Source organism: Oryzias latipes, chromosome 1 (assembly GCF_053564925.1).
Source record: "Oryzias latipes strain Hd-rR chromosome 1, Olatipes_Hd-rR_3.1".
Lineage (NCBI taxonomy): Eukaryota > Metazoa > Chordata > Actinopteri > Beloniformes > Adrianichthyidae > Oryzias > Oryzias latipes.
The window spans coordinates 15,357,922-15,364,194 of record NC_136237.1 but is presented as its reverse complement, the minus strand read 5'-3'; the positions used below and the strand labels follow the sequence as shown (position 1 = coordinate 15,364,194).

At 44.0% G+C, this 6,273-nt stretch overlaps 1 protein-coding gene across 4 annotated transcripts in view; it reads left to right on the top strand.

The window, feature by feature from the left end:
• The window catches only part of cacna1ib (calcium voltage-gated channel subunit alpha1 Ib), a 439,141-nt gene that overhangs the window by 255,737 nt on the left and 177,131 nt on the right, over positions 1-6,273 (top strand). The gene's annotated exons all lie outside the window — the stretch shown is intronic.

Here is a 6,273-nt window from a genome sequence, read left to right as displayed (position 1 = left end):
AAAATACATTTTAATCTTTCAGTGGCCTAGTCTAAAATTTATTTCTTTTTTCTTTCTTTCAAATTTTCGACTGGGCTACATCAGTTTGGCATATGAGCTATTAAAGCTTCACGTTCTGAAGTCAAGACGTGTCTCCTCATCATTGTCACACTACAAGCTTACAACTAAGCATTAGAACTAAAGGGTTTCAGTTGTCTCCAATATCATTTGTACAAACACACATGGCATCAGTGTTATCAAGTGTGAAATAACAGATATTTTTTAATCAACTTTCCTTCTTTATTTCTTCCTGTGAACTCCATATGCCTCAGTTCCAGCTCATCTTGCTCTGACTGATGCCATCTCTCACCTCCCTAAAAATACTTTGTCTCTACCTACCAAGCACAGTATGCTTCAAGTGGAATGCTTCCATCATTAATCTCTGCTTATGTCTTCGCAAAAAAGTACGACGGAGTTTTAGGGCCACGGTGCGGGGAAAAAAATTCTGGCCAATGTGTAGAGTTTTTTCTCGTCATGTCGAGAAAAAACTCGTCGTGTCGAGATAAAAGTCGAAATAAAGTATCGAGATTAAAGTCGCAATGCTGCGCGAGAAGTGAAGCTGAATCTTTCAGGAGTATTCAGTGTTATGGCTAATGTTAGTGAGCTAGTGGCTTTGTACTTCAGAGTTTACGACAGTTTTATGGCCACCAAGAAAAGGTAAATTTAGGAGATGAAAAATCGTAAATTTACGGGGAAAAATTCATAGATTAACAAGGAGAAAACACCGAAGTTGTCTGTTTATCAGAGCCTAGCTTGAAGATGAAATATGTGGAGCCTTTTGTGAAGCTTTATTTCCGGATTATTATACGTTTAAAACAAAGAGATTCTGAACCTTTTGGCGACTCAAAATCAGATTATTGTCAGTGGATCCGTCTTTCCGGGGTTCGGTGTCGGTAAAGCGGACTTTCAATAAGGAGCTCAGAGACATGTTTGGGTGTAGAGAACCGCTGCAGCCTTTATTCTCCTTTTTCATTCACACAACCTGAAGTTCATCTGTCACCTTACGTCATGAACCTGTCATCCTAACACCAATGCGGAAGTAAACAGTGTTACATACGCCCCTCCTGCAGATGAAGCGTCCCGTTTCATCATTAAAAAACAAAGACGACTGAAAATAGTCTGTTATATTAGCATTACAACGTTGAAAAAGGCAAAAAGTGCTTCTCCACCTCAGACGGAAGCATCACACAAACATAGAGATCTGGTCTTTGGTGGAGAAAGAAAGGATTCAAGCGAACAGCTGCAGGGATACCGATGTCTTCATTGGGCTGCAGAGATCCTGCAAACCCACCATAAATAAATAAAACTTTAATAAATTGTAAATCAAACAAATGAGCTCCCAGACATCTGGAACGTTATCAATAAACATTCAGCTCACCTGTTCAACTACGTTTAGTCGGTCTGATCTGCTGCTGCGCGGCGTTCACCTGCTGCTCTGCATGCTCACTTCCACTGTAATCTCGTAAATTTACGAGTTTTTTTCTCATAAATTTACGAGTATTTTTCTCATAAATTACGATTTTTCATCTCCTAAATTTACGAGATAAAATCTCTCTTGCGCAGCATTGCGACTTTAATCTCGAAACTTTATTTCGACTTTTATCTCGACGTGACAAGTTTTTTCTCGAAACTTTGAAGCTTTCTTCTGCGACACCCCTCGTGAGGGGGGCTCCAGGGAGGAGCGCTCCGTGCCCACTGACGTCCGTTCCCTGAACGCAGGGCGCAGCTGCAGGGGGACGGAGCGAACCATGTCCCTGCAGACCAATCGGACTTAATGAGTTAATAAGACTGCCATTTGTCCCGCAGCTCTATGTGAACCAGCAGCCGAATTCAGGCGAACCATGTCTCCGTCTCACACAGTGGCTTTGTGGCGGTCACATGCACATTGGGTCTAATGGCACCAAAGGATGTGGGATGCGGCTGGGCATGCGTGTTTCTTTTTGTTGAACCATGACTGAAGTGTCTAAGACCTGAAGTGAGGTCCATGCTGTTTGGCTGCTTATAGGTGTGTCAAAAACAAATTGGTTTGCTGCTGGAAGTTAGATCATATATTCAACCTCCACTCCGATGCCGACGGAGCGCTCAAGTCGGCTGTCAATTAAATCCATAATTTAGCCGCATCACTAAATAATCCGCAGGGATGTAAGCGTTGGAAAAAAGTAGTGGCTTGTAGTCTGGAAAATACGGTATATTAATTTGCGACAGGTCTGTTGTTGTAACACTTTTTTTTTACTATTAAGACTTTGAGCCAAAGTGAATCCATAGCACCCCACAAAATACCTGCAAAAAATTATGTCATGCTTTAATTACCTCTCTCTTGAGCTGCGTTCACACGAGACGATATTCATGCAGGAGGGAAGTCCAGTTTCAATGTTGAGTCAATTTGTAGATGCAATCAGACTCCTTGAAGCGCGTTTTGAGCATCAGACATGGCAGTCTGCCAGGAGAGGGTGGCATCACACAATATTTCCAGACATCAAATATGTCAACTTTGCATCGTGTCCACCAATCAAAAGCTCAGTTTTGGCCTGTGGTATGTTAATGATGTGATCATTGTCCGTGATGATGCGGTCAGCAGTCCAATACCAACATGGAGGAGAATCTGTTTGTTCTTCTCCTGAACTTTGTGAGATCTTTTTTATATGTATTGAGACAATAATAAAAAGTTCCTCTAATTTCATTCTTGTTTTCATTTTTCCCTTCTCGGACCATTGCAGGACAAGTGGTCAAACTGAGTTACAGAAAGATGGAAGTACCACTGAAAGCGACTGTCATTCAGATGCAGCTCCTGTAGTAGATGGTGAACCGCACTATACTGTGAGAGTCTCTGGCTACGTTCACACTGCAGGCTGAAACGACCCAATTCTGAATTTTTTGCCCCTAAGCGGCCCAATTCCGATCTTTTCATGACAGTCTGAATGACACAGATCCGATCTTTTCAATTGCGACCCAGGCCCCGTGGGTTTGCCGGCCTGATTCCGAATTGTAGCCGTTCTTTTCAATTGCGACCGCCGTCTGACCGGCCAGGCGACTTGATTCCGAACTGTACGTCATCGACACGCAACAAACGTCATCATTTTGCGTTAAAGTAGGCAGGAACGAGAACGTAAACATCAACCATGGTGGACGATGCTGCTGAGATCAGTCAGTGGAAGGGAAGCGAGATCCCCGATTGGATTAATATTTGGGCTGATCGCTCTTTTCAGGCCAAACTCCAGGGCTCTTATTGCAACTGGGCGGTTTTTGAAAAAATTTCCAGATAAATGGCAGAGCGTGGTGTTGAACCTTTCCCGCGATAACTTTTTTTTCTTTCTCCCCTTTGACCGTGCTCAAGCGCGGGGGACCCGAGGCGATCCTCCTCCTCCTCCTCCCTGTTCTGATCCTTACATTCTCCAGAACGGGTTAATAAAGAGTCCATAGCATTTATTTTGGGGGAAACCTTCTTTTATTACCGTCCTCCGTAACACACAACATGAATGCGCGCACACACTGCCCCCCCCCCCCCCCCCCTATTCTCTATCGCGGCACGCGCTTGCACACACGCGGGCGAGCGGCTCCAACACATACACATTTCCATTCCACAACAGTGTGTACAGACGATCCAGACTCCATTGCCTTCTTAAAATGAGAAGATTGTAATTGTGCTGCTCCTTCGTGAAAATAAATTTAATATTACAAAAAGAGCTCCGCTTTTGACAACACTGTTGTTGACATCTGCTCCGCAAACAAGTGACGTCGTTCACCGTTGAGTATTCTTCTGGCTTCTGCGCATGCGGGTCTCGTTTGGGTCGTGTCACGGTCACACTGGAGATCACAAAAGTTCGGATTTACTTGGAAATGTGAACGGTCTAGCAAACAATTCGGATTTTTTCAAAAAATCCGAATTGAGCATTAAGCCCTGCAGTGTGAACGTAGCCTCTGAATGATCTCATGAACACGGAAATGGACTTGTGCATACTAATGCTTTTGTTAAGATTTTTAAAATATATAAACCTGATTTCTTAACATCATCGACATCTTCCATGAATGACATATCAGTAAAAAGATATGCAGCCAATGCTTCCATGTAGCAATAAGGCTAAAAACTTTGCATAAATTTGACACTCCTGACACATTTGGGAGGGTACAATCCAGAATGATGCAGGGAAATGCTCTGTGCTACTGTTACTGGACCTGACCGCAGCCTTTGACACTGTTGACCGTTACGTCCTCTTAGACAGGCTGAAAAACTGGGTTGGGGTATCCGGATCCGCTTTAAATTGGTTCTCCTCTTATCTGACTGGTAGATAATTTTCTGTTGTATTTTCCAACTTTAAGGCTTCCTCTGCATCCCTCACTTCATGTGTGCCACAAGGCTCAGTTTTGGTACCTTTATTTTAAGTTTTTTTAATGATATTTCTTATCATTTTTATGCTGATGATATTTCTCTTTATGTGTTTTTTATACCCCAGAATGTCTATGAAGACTGTCATTCATCCAGGTTGGTTCCATTGTAGTAGGTTTAGGGGATGTCATCTGGACTTGGTTTTAAAGTTAGAAGACGTTTCACCTCTTATCCAAGAGGCTTTGTCAATTCTGAATTAGCTGGTCAAAGAGCTGGTATATATGCGCTCATGGGGGAGGAGTCAGACCTGAAACTGGATGGTATTGTCAACTTAGCCTACATGGTTTCGGGTCAGCAGTGCATCTCCACCTGAAGGCCACAAACCACTCGTTCGAGGACAGTGAAGTCCGAATTCCAGCCAGAGAGAAAGGATGGTTTGAGCGAGGAGTGAAAAAAGCCATCTTTGTCAAGAAGGATAAACCTTCTCTTAATAAGAATGGTGGTCTCAGGTTTATTCTTCCATCCATCTACGGCAGTGTTTTGAAACCTAAACAAACCAAACCAGTTCCACCTGGGTCGTTATTAGCTGAAAGAGATGACCAGTTTGGGGAGGGAGTAACTGGCTCCCCAATCCCCAGCTGAGGACAAAGGACTCTTAACAACCCGAAACCATGTAGGCTAAGTTGACAATACCATCCAGTTTCAGGTCTGACTCCTCCCCCATGAGCGCATATATACCAGCTCTTCGACCAGCTAATTCAGAATTGACAAAGCCTCTTGGATAAGAGGTGAAACGTCTTCTAACTTTAAAACCAAGTCCAGATGACATCCCCTAAACCTACTACAATAAACCCCAGAATGTTTTTTAAAATACAGATTTTACGCAGGTGGCTGGATTTGGTCAAGGATTGGATTAATGATAACTTTTTTCCAACTAAATGAAGCCAAAACTGAGATCCCAGTCTGTGCTCCTGACAGTTTCCACCCCCCAGATAGTCCAGTGGCTTGGTCCATTTGCTTCCTTTATTAAGCCCTATGTCAGGAACCTTGGGGTGACTCTAGACCCAGTTTTATCCCTTGACTGTCATGTCGGGTCACTTCTTCGTTCTTGTTTTTATCATCAAAAAAACATTGCTAAACTACCGTATATTCACGACCATAGGGCGCACCGGATGTTAGGGCGCGGTCTCAGTCACGGGGGATTTTTCCGTCTTTGACACACACAAAAGGCGCACCGGGTGTTAAGGCGCGGGCACGTTCAGAACCTCAGCGCTTCTAGAGTGGGTTAATAAAACATCCAGTCTCTGATTTTTTTATAGAGGAAACATTTTTATCTTGTCACTGTTCTCCCTAACTGATCACAAACTGAATGGTCGCGCACTTGCAGCGCTCTGTCTCCCTTCCTCCTTACAAGCGCTAAACACACAGCACACACACAGACGCTGCGTGTGCCGTCTCCTTTCTTCCTTTCTATGCGCTAGAAAACGGCGCTGCTTTCAGCACACACACAGAGACACACACACAGACTTGCGGGTCTCCTTTCTTCATGTGCGCTGGCGAAAACCTGCTCCTTTCAGCACACACACAGACACACACACAGAACTGCGCCAATCTGTCTCTGCATTTCTCCTCCTATGCGCTAGCGAAAGCAGCAGTTTAAAGCAGTGGGCCAGCTGCTTTTCTGCTCACTCCTCCTGTACTGAAATATTTGAAGGTTATGAGGTAGAAGGAGCATAGAAGGCTTTAAAATGTAGATAGTTGCACTGCAGTTAGGTTCCACGTGGCCTTCACGTCTCTCTCCCTCCCTCACTCCATCTTCTTCTACGACCCACAACTACACAATAGGCGCACCGGCTCATAGGGCGCCCCCTGCTGGCGGAAGAAAATTTATGACTTTTAAGTGCGCCTTA